The sequence below is a fragment of the Lissotriton helveticus genome, chromosome 9 (genome assembly GCF_964261635.1).
Source record: "Lissotriton helveticus chromosome 9, aLisHel1.1, whole genome shotgun sequence".
Classification (NCBI taxonomy): Eukaryota; Metazoa; Chordata; class Amphibia; order Caudata; family Salamandridae; genus Lissotriton; species Lissotriton helveticus.
In genome coordinates this window covers 287665658-287679980 of record NC_136070.1, presented here as the reverse complement: position 1 = coordinate 287679980, position 14323 = coordinate 287665658, and the positions used below count along the sequence as shown (strand labels likewise).

Genomic DNA, 14323 nt, shown 5'->3' with positions numbered 1-14323 from the left:
CCATGGCATGGGATCATGCCGGAGCAGGTCCCTGGGAAGGCCATCTGGGCCTGCTGCCTTTCCTGGGCCAATGCTGTGTATTGCTTGCTCCACCTCAAGGAGATCAAACCTATCCAATATTTCATAGTCTTCTCGACTGACTGCACCGGTTTCAATAGATAGGGGCTCTGAGCAGTCTTCCCCTGAATAAAGATTAGAGAAGTGCTCCTGCCATTGAAGGCATGTTATGTGATTAGGCATAGGGTCCACTATTTTCCTGTCCCTACGGTTGATTATATTCCAAAATAGGGTGGGGTCCCTCTGCAATGATGCCTCCTTCAATTCCTGCCAGTGAGCCTCCTCCCAAATTCGTTTGGCCTCCACCAAGGCCCTCGCATACTCTCTCTCCTGGCTATTTTGACTGCAGTTGGGTCCTTCATCCTGATGCTGAGACCTAGGGCCGCCCTTTTCTCCCTACATTTATTGGAGTACCAAGGGTTGCTAGGCTTTGGTTGATCAAGTTTTCTAGCAGAATTCCCTTCTAAAATAAAAAACAAATTCAGCTTATCTTTCACATCTTGATAAAAACTATTGAAGTTAAAATTAGGTTTATCCCCCATGCCACTGTAAAGTATTGCCAATTCTCTATGCTTGGCAACAACCTCCTCCCTAATACTTAATAGTTTTCCTTCATGTTGGGAAACTTTGTGCCATTTCAGGCGATGCTTACAGTTAGAAGGGGTTACCTCTCTACTTGCCAATGTAGGGCGATTGCAAGCCTTAAGCCCAGACTGCTGCAAAGAATTGTTTAACTGTAGGCAGAGTGGGTTGTGGTCACTATCTAGAGAGGGCACAACCTTCATATTGACCAGGTTCCGCCATAGATGTAATCTATCCTAGAAGGGGAACATAATCGATTGAAGGTGTTTGCGCCATTTTGGTCTCCCATTAACAGCTCTTAAGTCATATTCCAAACTAAGGGCAGTAATTTGGATGGCACGCTGGGACCACTTTTTAATCGGATCAAGACCTAGAGGCGGGATGTCCCATTTAGCATCCTCTTCAGCAGTACCTACTAAATCACCTACACTCAGGGGTTGAAAGGTTACATTGAAATCCCCAGCTACAATTATATTAGAGTGGGGTGGTATAGTTACTAACATGCTCTCTAGGACGGATATAACAGAGGATGATTGGGCATCAGGAGAGCCTCTAGCATATATGTTAAAAAGCTTAAGTGCCGGGCCATTAGACGAGCCTTTAATGGTCAGATGTAAAATGTCACTAGAGTGACCAGTATGGGGAGTGACTGACCAATTAAGGGCAGTTCTTATCCAGATTTGTAACCCCCCCGATGGCCTCCCTTTACCAGAGCTAATGGCGGGAATGCAATACGATGTGTAACCTGATTTGTGGAGTGGTGTTAAACTCCATGTTTCTTGGAAAAGGCACACTTCGTATTTTCCCACAAATCTGTGCCATTCCGGAAGTTTACGTTTCTTTTCTAGCCCTGCTACATTCCATGAGAGAATATTCAAGGTTACCGTATTAGATCTATTGTCCATTAGTTCCACTACAGGGGAAGGGTTGGAGGCACCAGGTCTAAGCTGAATGCTATCTACATCAGGACAGTGTCCCGATATGGTTCCGGGGTTTACAATTTGTGCTGGTGAGTCTGGATCCCTTCGGAATATTGGTATTACTGTGGTGGTATTGAATTGATCTCGGTATCCCTGAGAGATAGTCAATCAACCTTATTCAGCCCGACCCACTTCTCCTATCTCCAGAAACCTCTCCATCTACAGTGCTAGCTTCCATCCAAAGTGGCATATGTCTAATTTGAATTCTTGAGTGATCGGGAGCTGAGGTGCGAAACTCCAACGCTAGGAGATTGTCGGCAAGGGCAGGGTCTTTCAGCCTTAACTCAATGCAGTCTAAGACAGAGTTTCGCGAAGTAATTCTCCTTACACCCTGTATATCTTACAATCGATACCAAAGTTATACCCCATTGGAGGAGGGTCTGCGACTGAAAGCCACCAAGTTCCCCAGGGAAATAATCCGTCAATAGCATTGACTAGAACAAGGTGGGGACAGCAATGCCATTTTGGCTGACACCAGACCCATGAGGCTCAGCAATGCCAGCGTGGCTGACACCAGACCCATGAGCTCAGGGTGAAGCACGAGCAAAGGAAGCAAGGTACCACAATCCGTCAGAGGACGGTACAGGCCCACTTTTGTCCAGACAGGGACTAAACAAATTCACAAGAACCAGAATGGTCAGTGCATAATGGCAGAATGCACAAACGTTTGCAAAAGGAAGTGAAACTAAGTATAGGATCCCAGGATCCGCAAGAGACAAAGTCACATAGAAGGGACTCAACAGTATGACGGAGTCAGAACATATAAAGTGAGCGTGCACTACAGTGGATGCCCAAAAATGACATGTCAGAGGGTGGAAGTCATCGTGCAGAGACATACAAACTACGACTACCATGAGATACATAGATGTGGATTATAAGAATACACGTAAGCAGACATTGTGTACCGTGAAAACCACACCACACAAATGCACAAGCTCAATGTGACGTAACAGCAACAGCATGTGCGTGTCGGCAGAGAAAAACGGGCACATCACCAGGTAGTCAACCAGCTAACCGTACCCACAGGTTCAATGACCAAAGTTCACTGGCACGCCGTACACATACAAAGATATCGCCCATGAAGGAGGGAGAGAGAGATATAGAGAGAGAGATGGAGATGGAGAGGGAATCTGGGACAATCCCCAGAAACCCCAGCAGCAGGGAAAACCCTGTATGATTGCCCTCTCGTGTGTTTGCACCTCATGATAGATATAGAGCATATATATATGTGAAAAAGTCCTGAAAGTGACAACCAAGGGGAAACTCGAAGAGCAGCCCTAGAAATTAGGAAGGTCGCCCAGTGGGTACCAATGTGAAACATAGCAGGACATAAATTGTCCATCCACTAAAAGGGGCGACACCAACCCCCCGATCGGGGAAGGAAAGACTGAGCTTCCGCGAAACAGGCGGGGACACTGACCACCACATTAATGAAGAAGTCCGTAATATCCAGACATAGAGTGTCAAAAAAAAATATATATATACAGATACTGGATGATGCCAGAGATCATCCGGAGATGGAATACGACCACTGAAAATCGCAGCAGTGGCCAGGAGGAGAAACACCTGAGCTGTGTGTGGCAGTGAACTGAAGAACTTTAGCCCCAGCCGGGAAAGGGCAGAGGGAAGCAAAGGGCACAAGTCAACACGTAGCAGAGACCTGTCTGGCAAAGAATCCACTGCCCGTAGGCAAACTCCAGACAGGGTGTGTGCCATGCGAAAAGTCTAAGCCCTTCCCAACACCAGGGAAGAAGACAATAGCACAGGAAGAGAACTCAGCCAAGACAGTGGCGCAAGAAATAAAATTACGGCCCCCCCGTGACAACGCACACACCCAGTGTGGATCCACATGTGGTTTCCGCCTAGAACGCAGATAGAAACCGTTCCAGAGCGGAACGGAACAAGGTGCCCACATAGATGCATCCTCGCGCAGAAGACAGCCAACGTTGCCAGGGGCATAACAAAGGCTGAAAGAGTAGCCAATCCAAGACAGGAGGACTTGAAACCCCCCTTGGGCGAACCGGATATGGCAGAACCCCAACAGCACACCGGAGCAGGCTGCATCCTCAGATGCAGGAGAGTGCTAAGGAACAACCATAGGCAACACAGAAGTTCCAGGAGAGGGTCACACCAGTCCGTTGGTCTCCTCCGTGGAGTGGTGGTGCTCACCCAAGCACCACATGCAGATCTCGTGTGGGTCTGGCACCGACATAAACCGTGCACAGGTCTCACACGACTTGAAGCCTGCTGGCATCCGCACACTGTTAAGGACGTGAAAAGGCGTCTAGAAGGGCTGAAAAACACAACCAGTCAGAGGAATCGCTTCTCCTGCATCTGCGTTGGGAGGCGGAAAAGAAGAAAACTGACGTCAGCGTGCCGGTGGGTACTTATATGGCTCCATTGACGTCACTTCCATGGACGACGTCAGGACGGAGCCAGGTGACGTCGTTCCTCGGTGCGCAGAGGTGCTGCTGGGTAAAAAGTTTTCCAGATCCAGTCTGACGCCTTGGGATATTCTAAGTTAAGGAATCTGCAGCTACATGTCTTTATCAGATAGTCCCATCTAGTACACTACTCGCTCCTCCTCACCGCCTGGCAGCCATCTTACAAAACCCAACGCAATACCATGAGAGCTAGGTGGGGACATGGTGTAGGTCACAGTTTCTGAGTACGGAAAGAGAGGGCGGGCTAATGCATGGCTTTTAGCAGCCATTTTCAACTCTGCATTTCCAGTGCAACCCCATTTAAGTAATCTTAAGAAACAGATGCTGCCTTTATTTCCTCATTTGTCAGCTAGCTCAGTAGGTTAATGTGCCTCCTGTACAGTTCTGTAGATTAGATGTTGAAACCATCCTGCTGATGTTTAAAAAGAAGCGTTTCGGGCAATACATTTTATTTTAACAAATTGACAAAGTTCCAAAGGTTTGTAAAATAAGTGTGTACATTCTCACTGCAGATAGTATTACACTGCCGGGCGAGGAAAACAGCAAGGGCTGGCAGCAATATTTCAAAGGAGGCGGAGAACAAATGTCCTGTGGCAGCTGTGTGTGTCTCTGCAGCCAGCACAGACAAAGAAATGGATAGAGTACTATGGGACTTTTGGGGGCCATACCACATTGATGCAGGCTGTGGACCGGCAGCTCCGGTGCCAAGGCTCATCTTTGGACCTGTTACAGCTACAGCTTTTGATTTAATGTTTAGATGAGCTGCGAAACATACTAAGCAGTGTTGTGGGAGGGGTGAGGGGATGGGTGGGACGGCATGGGGAGAGTATGCAGATGGCACGAATCATGAGCAGGCAAGAAAAAAGAAAATAGTCCCCAGAGGAACACTGAAAGCGTAAGGAGACGGTACTTGGCTGGTGCTTCATGGCAGGAAATCGGAAACACAAAAGAGGAAGGATTGTCCAGTAGCAAGTAAGGATTTCTGAAGGACACTGGCATAGACAAATAAAAATCAATGGGTGAAGTTTCACTCCACAAACCATATACAACAGGTCGCTAAGCTACAGAGCAAACGCTGTCTAGGCTTGACCTAAAAAGTCTTCTTAAGTGGGTGCCGCAGGCCCGCCAGAAGCATTGAATTTACAGGCCCGGGAACATGTTGTTCCCCTTTAGTAGGCACTTACAAGTAAATAGTGTGCCAATCAAGTGTAGGACAATTTTACCATGTTTTAAGGAGTAAACACTTGCACTTTAGCACTGGTTAGCAGTCCTAAAGCCAGCAAAACACATTAGAAAAAACAGCAGAGAAGTAGGCAGAAAGTTTGGGGAAAGACCACCCTAAGTCTGACAAGTCTAGGAGCCCCCCTGCTATGTCTTCCGTGGGGACCACCTCTGGCTTTTATAAGTACATGCTCTCACCAAGGATGCCATAGTATCAGTGCCTTCACACCAGGGAGGCTAAGGAGTGTACACTCTTTACCTCCTAATTCCCAAAACGCACTATTCCCTTCAGCTGATCCTAGACCTTAGGTCCCTCAATTGCTGTATACTGTTGGAGCACTTCTACTTGATCACCCTTCAGGATGTCATCCCACTGCTCCAACAAGGGAACATTATGATATTGCTGGAACTGTCCCACTTCCAGTACCATCGTTTTTAAGTAGGTAACACTTCCAGCCCCCTAAGGTGTTTACAAATTGCCTAGTGATGGTGGTCATGCATCTTTGCAGAAGCACCAACTTCATCTTTCCGTTCTTAAATGACTGTCTGATAAACAGCAGAAGGAGGTAACCATACTTATCTCTCACTCAGAGGTCAGTGTTCCAACTGCATAGTCTAGCATTCACTATTAAATTAAGAAAGTTCCACCTCAACCCCAACAACTCCACCGCTTCCTAGGCTTCATCCTGAACACTGTAACGGGAAAGCATACCCCACCGAGCAGAGGATGATTGCATTTCAACAGCTGCTGGCTTTTTTCAGACAGGACCCCCACTTACTGTAACAACAGTAATGAAACTGTTGAGGGTAATGGGTTTATGCTTCCCAATAGTACCACAAGCCAGACTGCACTTGCACCTTCTCAACAAGTATCTTATAACAATGGTGACAAGTGGAGGCCCATGGTCACTGCTCGCTTCAGTTGTGAAACATTAACAACCTGTTGCTCATAGGCTATGCCTCAACACTCTCTCTCACAAGTTACTATCACCACAGACACTTCATTATTGAAGTGGGGGTGCTCCTCAGTCACATCACCTTTCAAGGCATCTGGAGTCTCCAGCACCTGCACCGTCACATTCCTCAAACTCCTGGCAGTCCATATAGCCCTCTGATTCTTCTTCAAGCTCATCCTGAATCACACTGACTCTGACCAAGGCAACCGATACAACGCCCGGGAACCATACTATGATCCTGTCTCACCTGGGAGGGAATGATCCTTTTAAGGTGACATGGGATGCTCCTTCTTCCGGGCAGGAGAGTAAGAAAATCAATGCACCTGGCAACAGTGTGGTTGAGGGGGGGTGGCCACACAATGGAGGATCGCTAATTTGGTCGGGCTACTCTCCAGATATGGCTGCCATCATTTGGGGGAGATGACCAAGGTAGTCCAACACCTCTCCAGATCCCTTTACCAGAGTAATCATGAATTGGCGACAGAAGGCAACATCATCTCCAGTGTCAACTTCAGGTGTGTATTGTACTCCGTGGATATCACCTTAAGGGAGATGAAAACTAGCGTCCTACTGTAACACACATGGCAGTTATCTGGCTTCGGGCCAGAGGTGCAGCAGCATCGCCTCAGTGGGGCATTTGATAGTGAGCATCTATTAGATGCTCTGGTTGATTCCATGCTTAAAAAGATTAAGAGGACATGAAGGCTTCCAAAGGGATGGGTGCCCTCAACACCCTTGTCTGCCTTCTCAAATCATCAGGCAAGAGGAAGATCTAAAACATCTACACACTGTCAAAGGAAAGGGTCTCTCCAGCAACAGTTCTTCCAGGATTTGCAGGGATTCAAATCCTAGGGCGGGGGGGCTACCATGGCTACAGTAGAGAGAGCAGTGAATGTTGGCTCTATCAGGGGAACCTCTGCCTCTAAGCAATGACTTCCTGTCGTTCCCCCTCAATCAAACAGCACAATTCAGGAAAGACTAAGGTTTTTTCTTCCTGAATCAGAGGAAATAACATCTACCTAGTGGGTGCTGTCGTTGATTCAGCATCCTTAGTCACAACAATCTAAGACAGCTAAGGAAGAAAGAGCAGGTGCTCCTAGGCTTAGGGATCATCAAGCTGGTGCCCCCTTACCAATGCAGTGAAGGAATCAACTCTCTATACTTCTTGAACCCTAGAAAAGATAGGACTCTCCAGCCAATCCTAGACCTCAGGTCATTAACCCACTACTTTATTCGAGAGCACTTCCACAGTATTCTGCTTGTACGTAAAGGTAAAGGGGAGAGGAGTTGGCCTAACGGCTAGGGCAGTCGACCTCGAATCTGGGAAACTGGGTTCAAGTCTCTGCAATGATACTGAACATCCTGTGATTCTGGGCAAATCACTTATTCTCCCCATGCCTAACAAAAATGAATGTGTCTTCATGTAAAGCAACTAGTGTGCTTGTGTAAAGTGCTCTGATACCATTTACCTTCAGGTCAAGTTTGCACTATATAAAACTCTGGGGGGGAAAAAGTGACTGTAGGATGGCCGTTGACCTCAGGGGCGCCTTCTTTCACATCCCTATACATCCCACCACCACTGCCTGAAATTGGTGATAAATGAACACTACCCATGTCTTACGGTAGAGGCTGTACACCTACATAGAAAAGCATTCATGTCTTTCCTTTCCCTAGATTAAAGGCAACGGCAAAGAGCATTGTTTAGCATGAGTCAAGTCAAGTCAAGAAAGCTTTATTCGTTTGTAAACAAACAATCATAAAAGCGCAATAGCAGCATTTCATACATGTTAAAAATACATATAATATACACTTAAACAACTTGATAAAACATTATTAAACTTTACATGCTTTCCTAAAATTCATGAAAAAAGATTAAGATGAAGACAGTTGTTTTCTTAAGCGCAAGACTTGTTTCAAATAAGTGACCATACTGAAAACAGTGTGGACATTATCTAGTTGAGCATGAGTCAGATAGCAGTATCTCTAGTAGAAAGGTCAGGTTACACCATCCGTATAAAAAATCACTACCCCAGCTCCTGAAGGTTGAGCTTTTTTTTTTTTTTCTTTTTTGGATTTGTCCTAAATGCTGTGATGGTGAAGCTGCTGCCTCTTTTTCAGACAAAATGTTCTTTCATGGTAAGGATGGTAATGACATTGTTTGGGATGATGGCTTAATGAATTAAAAAGTATCTGCTGCAAAGTTGCACATGTGCCCTTTGTAGGAGTGTCTAGTGAGGCAATGGTACAAGCGGTGGATAAGTCAAAGATCTAGTGTTAGTATAGCCCAGGATTCATTGTACCCTTCTCTGTTATCGCAATAAGAACTTGTATCTGGACAAGCCTTTTCTCAACCCACCTATGCATTTGCCCATTGCCACAGATGTTTCACTCATGGGGTGGGAGAATACCTTAAACACACATACTACAGTTATGTATAGGGCTTCAAACACACAAAGAGGGCCAGGAGAGATTTAGAGACCAATGTGTGTTCTCTCCCAAACTGCAAATCAAAAACACAGCAAAATGATCGGGTCTGAAAAGCTAAAGGAATTGTATGACACGTTAGATGTAAAGGGAAATCACCTTATTAGGAGTCCGGTGTGGGCAAAAAGTCTCAAACAAATTAGGAGGCACTCTTCACACTCTGGGTGTTGATGCAGAGTGAAAAAGTGATACGGTTTAAATCTTATCTGCACACCGTATCTTTCTGCGCCACCAGACATGAATTCGGAGCTCCCTCTGTGTCTCTCAGGGACATTTACCTCGATATATTTCCAAATTGTCTCAGTATGCAAGGCATGTCACCCCATTAAAAAAAAAAAATAATTAAACCCTGTAGGAACCATTGTAAACAAATATCTGTGACAAATCACCATGTGTGCTTGTGGTGTCTGGGGTCGAGTCATGACTCCAAAGCCTGCAGTGACTGCACATCGATGAACTATAATGCCATCCAGGATCATTAGGTGGAAGTTCACATCACTAAACATAAGACTTCTCGCAGAGGCCGATCTAAGTCCCAGTCCAAGTCAAATTTTCAGTCCCAGTCCAGCTCCAGGAGTTGTCAAAGCAACTCTAGTAGCCAGTCTTCATCGTGATCCAAAACTTTAGAGAAGTCCAAAAATAAATAGAAGAATTTGAAACGGGACTCGCATTCGCCTGAACAGGCGCGGGGGCAGCGCCATGGCTCTTGATCTTGCACCCAGAGTTCTCAGACTTTGGAGCCAATCCCCAAATTGTTTCCGGCACAGCCAAAGTTTCCAGAGCCATCTGCCACTTCACAACAGATCAAAGGGTTCCACATAGCCATGTTGCAGTTTTTAGGATTTTTACCGACTCCATCTAGCATGCCTTGAGTCCCCAAGGAGCAGAGAAGGATTCCATTCAGAGTACCGCCAGTTGGTTCGCTCTCAGCAGCAGTTGGACCTTCTGAGAACAACAAAAGATGCCTCTGCTCTAGTTCTGAGCCTACCTCCAGCACCACAGTCCACGTCTGTTCCTGGGACTTCGACACATGTACACAATCAATTGACACCAGATGAGGCGATACCCATAGTACTGTCCGACCCGGGATGGCATCAGCCCGACCTTGCTTGTACCCGCACCTACCTCTCCCACCACTCGATCTGCTGTCTCCACAAGGGAAACAACACACTTTAGACTCACCTTTTGGCACAGACTCGGACAATGAGCATGGCATGGTTGATGAGTTCACTCAGCCCCATCAAGACAATACCTATGATAACTTGCAGAAGGCTAGTGGTCTTGATACCTACCCTGAAATGGGCTGTCTCATCCTACAGCTCAGCCACAGAGGACTCCACTACCTACTCTGTGGTAATGCAAAGGGTGTCTGAAGTCCTTGACCTCCAGCTGTCCTCCTTGGATTGACAGACATTCTACAGCCAGGGCAGATATTTTATGGATTTATGGATACCTTATTGGGTGCTTGAACCACACTTTGCTCAGGCCCTCAGGTCAACAGACAAATTCAAAGATGCCATCGACCTGCCACAGAGACACTGCATTCTGCTCTCAGCACCCTTCCTTTGAACTTTTAGTTATGAAAGCGTCCATGAAACTTCAAAATGTCTTCTGCTACACCTACCACCCACCGCCCCTCCGTAATCGGAAATCTAAACTGGTGGGGACATTTGGGAAGCAAGTTTTTGCATCTACTTGCTTGTCTTTCCGATCTGCCTGCACAGACGCTGTTCCCATGCCCTTTGAGACGCAAAGGCTAACATGCAATTCTCCAGCTTCTTAGAAATCCAGTCTTTCATTGATGACTCCTTTTCAGGGTTCAGGCGGAGTCATTGAACTGAATCTACCCTTTTGGCCACTACAGAACAAATACGATCTATACCAAATGCAGATGGGTCTGCCGCCCTCATTTTACTCAATCTCTCCGCAGTATTTGACTCAATGTTCCATTCCATTCTGCTAATACATTTCACAACCTGGGCTGTCGCAACTCTGTTCTTCCATGGATTGATTCCTTTCTTACAGACGGCACTCAATCAATCTTGCTTTCTCCGTATCACTCTGCAACATTTCTGCTGCAGTACCATGCACCTCATGGCTTGTCTATCCCTATGTTGTTCAATATCTACATAACTAACCAGCTAATGATCTTTTGTTTTCTCTGTACTATCCCATGTCCATGATACCAAGCTCAAGACCATTGGTGACAATCTGTCATCTAACCCGCAACATTTCAAAGCCTTTCCTCTCTGCAGTTTTCTCCTGGATGTACAGTACTTCTTTAAAGGTTATTTCGAATAAAGCAGAAAGTCTTCAGGAAAGTTAGCCTGGTGGGAAACTCAAGCTGGTGGACTCCGCAATAAGGCCCTACTCCCACTCCTACTAAAACATTAAAAAACTTGGGCATTAAACTTGACCATGATCTTTCATTCAAATCTCCATGGTTGCTGGCAACTGCTTATCAATATTAAATTATTTGAGAACTATGTTGGACTCCTTGCCTTAAATATGGCAATGCCTTCTCTTTGGGTTTACCCAAATATTCTTCAAACTTTTCAAACCACTATTCAAACCACAGCAGCAAGATTTGTCCTTAAACTACCTATAAAAAACATCTGTCTCTTCTCATATCAAAACACTTCACTGACTGCCTGTTCATAGCAGGATCAAATTCAAGGCACTTACGATCTCATACAAACTTCTCATGAAGAGAGGACCCACCTACCTTCAGAAGCTGGTACAGGGTTACTTATTGACCAGATAGCTCAGATCTGAGAATGCTCACTTAATTAAAATCCCCTACATTCATCGTACCAGGATGAGAGGCCAGTCCGTTGTCTATCTCACAGCCAATTTGGTATTCCCTTCCTTCTTCTCTCCGCATGGCATTTTCTTGCCTCAACCAGCTGAAAACATGGCTGTTTTCTTCCTACTTAAGTGCACTACTTCTCATTATGGGGTCTCAGCACTGGGACGTCGTATTCTCCGGGCATCAGTCGTTTTTACACATTATTGTTCATTCATCCATTCACTAATTGATTGCTTTTAAAATAAAATTGAAACTGGAAAAAAAAAGTTGCTTAACTGTTGACATATATTTAACTCTACTCGCGCGACAATCTGCAGTGATTGCAAATACACTTGTTAAACCTTTTTTTTTAAATCCAAAATATAATCAAAAGAGAAACTCCATCTTCCTTTTGTGTTTTTTTTTTTGGGTGGGGGTGTTCCTTCTCCCCCAAGGAAAAAGGCCATAGTCTGTAATTTATTTCCAGTGTGGAATGATTTTGGAAGGGAGTTGATGAATATCCTTAAACATTTAAGTGTGTGTGTGTGTATTCCAACCCTGGACCCACTGCTACCTACCTACTTCCAGCCAGAAAGGTAGCAAAATCCAGCCCTTGCTAGAATCCAAAGTCTGGTAGAAGTTCTAGTATAATCAAAGGGTCTGATACCAGACTTGTGATCCAATAATACATGACCTTCCTTTGTCATCTCACAGGCACCAAAAGGGACATGAAGTCTTTTTCTTTTTAGTAAGGAGTTCTTCAAATTGGGCTCCTGCATGTAGACTGTAGCTGAGGGTTGGAAATAATTCAAGCCTTCCTGCCTGAGCTCACACTCCTCGTGAAAGTCAGACTTGCGAGGCAGACCAGGACTAGTCTTGGGAAAATTAATGACTGCTCCTTGAAAAGGCCTGCAATATAATGGCCTTTTAATTAATTAAAAGGGAAGTTCTGTTGACAAAAGGCACTGTTATGCGGAGTCTCATTTGGAAAAGGGTAGGCTCACATACACAATGCAAATTGATGATGGATTAGCATACCTCCACTTTCAAAGTTCATTAGCTACCCCCGTTTTACGAAAGCCTAGGAGTATGACTATTCAGGTTTTCAGCCATGGTACAATTAGTGAATGTGTGTTTTCAGTAAACAGGGTGGATGGGCTAGTGGTTGGTGTGATATAGTTGTCCTATTCTGCATGTATTGTATTTAAATCTTCTTCCTCTTCTAGATCATTATCTGTAGTGTCTCTCTCCTATAAGTGTGAATCGGTTGTCCTGCACATCAGAGGCTGGCATGAGGTTCCTGAGGCCATTGCATTCGAAAGCGTGATTTTGAAAGAGTAGCTTGGTGAAGGTGGTGGGGGCAACTGAGGTTGCATTGCGAGCAGTTGCAATGGTGGCACGGTTTGGCTGTCTTCGATATCTCTAGCCGGATTCCTTCATCTTCTGTTGAAGGTCTCTAAATAATGATATAGGAACCTGCATCATGGGTGATATTACTCCTACTCATAGTACAGCTTGTAATTGTAAGGCCGCCTCATTTTGTTTGGGTGTTCTTGATATGACTGGTGGCGAGCAAAATGTATCCTCCTTGCAACCTTAGTCCTCTGCTTCCAATAATATGACAGGTTCTTAATCATCAGGGATTTGACAGTATACCTTTAAGTGAGATGGACTGGAGGCCAGGTCATAAGTACATTCATCCTCAGATGTATGTCTGTCCAGTAGTTTGCATAGTGGCTATTGGCACCACCTTAGTTGGTAATGAGTGTTTGAGCAGCAGTATCGACAGAAAGCCTTTCTCTGAAATTATGGTAACCCTGGTAGATATAGTAAGGGCCTTGTCAGTTGGGATGTCGTCAGTGGTGTGTTTATTGATGGTACTGCCCTCCCCTGAATCCTTTGGCAGTGAGATTGTCATTAACAGTAGGAGCAATGCCTCTCCCTTAATGTTGTTTGAGTTTAAGGCATGTGAGTTCAAGTCGAAGGCTTAGACATTAAGTGGTCCACAGACTACTGTTTAGACAGAAACCTTTTGGCAGCACATTCCACCCAAAGAAATTGAATAGACATCATTCTTTTCTACCTTCTTTAAGATCATCTGATGTGGCCCTTAGGATAATTAATGCACCTTGTCATAAGGAGTCTTTGCACAGTATCTGTGCACCGTATGCTCTCTTATTAGAACATTTTTAGGCCCTTCAGGAGCATTGTCCAACTCATCCTTTGAATATAGGCTTTCTAAACTTGCGCCTATAAAGGCACAACAGCAGTCCATCCATTCTTTCTTTGTGATTTTTTTATTTTTATTAAAAGGGTCCACATATCTTTCAGTCTGGCTTTCTGGGCTGAAAATAAGCAGTGAACAAAATCCTTTTGAAGATCCTCTGCGTAGAGGCTCCATTTCCCATAATAAACACAAGAAACAATCTTCCTATGACTTTGATGTAACTTGTCCACAATTGTGAGACAACCTCTTGATTACATAGGCCAAGATCTTGAAGAGTAGGATTAAAGAACAATGCTCCTTTTAAGACACCAGAGCGACTACCTTCTCTCACAGTGTAAACTTGGAAGCTGATGTATGGTAGCCCTGTGGTGGGAGGATGTGACAAGTAGGGGGCTAGTGGAGGTAGGGATTTTGTTCTGTGCTCTAACTTCATTGGCTGAAGTTCGAGAGTTTTCATTGAGGTGACTGTTCTACTAAAGAGAAAATGGTCAAGGCCTTTTTAGATGTGTTAGCACCACATTACTAATTTAAAGTCACCATAGGACTACCAGCTTGAAGACTGTTAATAATTCAGAAATGTGAAT

The 14323-nt window shown here is 45.0% G+C and overlaps 1 protein-coding gene across 2 annotated transcripts in view; it reads left to right on the top strand.

Annotated features, from left to right (window-relative positions):
* Window positions 1-14323, top strand: part of SEL1L (SEL1L adaptor subunit of SYVN1 ubiquitin ligase) — a 324711-nt gene that overhangs the window by 299779 nt on the left and 10609 nt on the right. The window lies entirely within an intron of this gene.